The sequence below is a fragment of the Hetaerina americana genome, unplaced genomic scaffold, assembly GCF_022747635.1.
Source record: "Hetaerina americana unplaced genomic scaffold, ioHetAmer1.1.p SCAF_3, whole genome shotgun sequence".
Taxonomy (NCBI): domain Eukaryota; kingdom Metazoa; phylum Arthropoda; class Insecta; order Odonata; family Calopterygidae; genus Hetaerina; species Hetaerina americana.
This window is the reverse complement of record NW_027286874.1, coordinates 93,379,530-93,380,710: the sequence shown is the minus strand read 5'-3', so window position 1 is coordinate 93,380,710 and position 1,181 is coordinate 93,379,530. Positions and strand designations below refer to the sequence as shown.

General features: G+C 35.8%; 1 non-coding gene across 1 annotated transcript; it reads left to right on the top strand.

Moving 5' to 3' along the window:
- Positions 1–826: 826 nt before the first annotated feature.
- Positions 827–899, top strand: TRNAV-CAC (transfer RNA valine (anticodon CAC)). Its single transcript has one exon. It is a non-coding gene; the product is annotated as a tRNA-Val (tRNA).
- The last annotated feature ends 282 nt before the right edge of the window (positions 900–1,181 follow it).

Genomic DNA, 1,181 nt, shown 5'->3' with positions numbered 1-1,181 from the left:
TTTCATTACGTCATCCACACTCTACACTCTTTTTTGCGTCTTATCGTCTCATGTTCAAAATATACACGTGAACGAATAGGACATTTACTGCATTTACTCACTTAAACTATGCCACCTACAAGAATAAAACGTTTTTGAAGCACGTTTCATCGGTCAAGTTCACCTGTTGGAGGGAACACGAGGTTTTATTTATGTCTTCTGACAAAAAAACCCTGCCTTGTTGAAACCAATTTTGAAAGTCCAGTTAATCATCGCTGACATCCAATTATTATTATTATTATTATTTTAACATGTTATTTTGAGAATTCTGAAAACACTGGATGTAGTGGAATGAGTTCTTCAAAAGCCCCGTAACAACCCTTGGTAATGGTATCCTTTTTATATTATGAATTGATATTTTTGTCATCAGCTTAACGGCCTCAATTTTCTCAAAAAAAGTGTAAGAGATCAAGTTTACTTAAAGTGGGATATTTAAGAGGGAGCATATTGTTTTCAATAGTTTCACAGAAGTCGCCCATTATAAGACGAATTCAGACAAAAATGCTATATTTAGAAGCATTCTAAATATAGTAACTATTAGCATCGCTACGTTGATGCTCGCTTATCATGATGTCTTGTGCAGGACTTGACACTGGGATAAGTTAAGACTAAATAAAAAGATAATTTATATTTTGAGTAATTTCACGACCTGTACCGCGGAAATATTTAAGAACAAGTCAGAATAAAGTCTCCATAGCAAATGGTTTCTCCTGGATGATCGATAATTTTACCCCAACTGGAATTAATTACTTGATATTACTCCTTTAGATTATTAACCCTTACACAGGTTTCCGTAGTGTAGTGGTTATCACGTGCGCCTCACACGCGCAAGGTCCCCGGTTCGATCCCGGGCGGAAACAGGTTTTTTTTCTCTTTTGAACTTTATGTTCCCACACTTAACATATTACCAACCCTTGGCCCGCGCTTAGATGCTAGTTTTCATATTTTTAGAAACAGAAATAATTCTAAATATTTTTATTTTCCCTTCTTGAAAGGGTAAGTGGAAAAGAAAAGTGGAGGGCGGTGTGATCTTGAATAGACTTATTTGAAAAAGATTGATTGTGTCTTAGGGATAACATACGCGTAGAAGATAATATAAAGTGGCAGGTATCACGGGACATTTAGCAGGTGGTGTAAGAAAG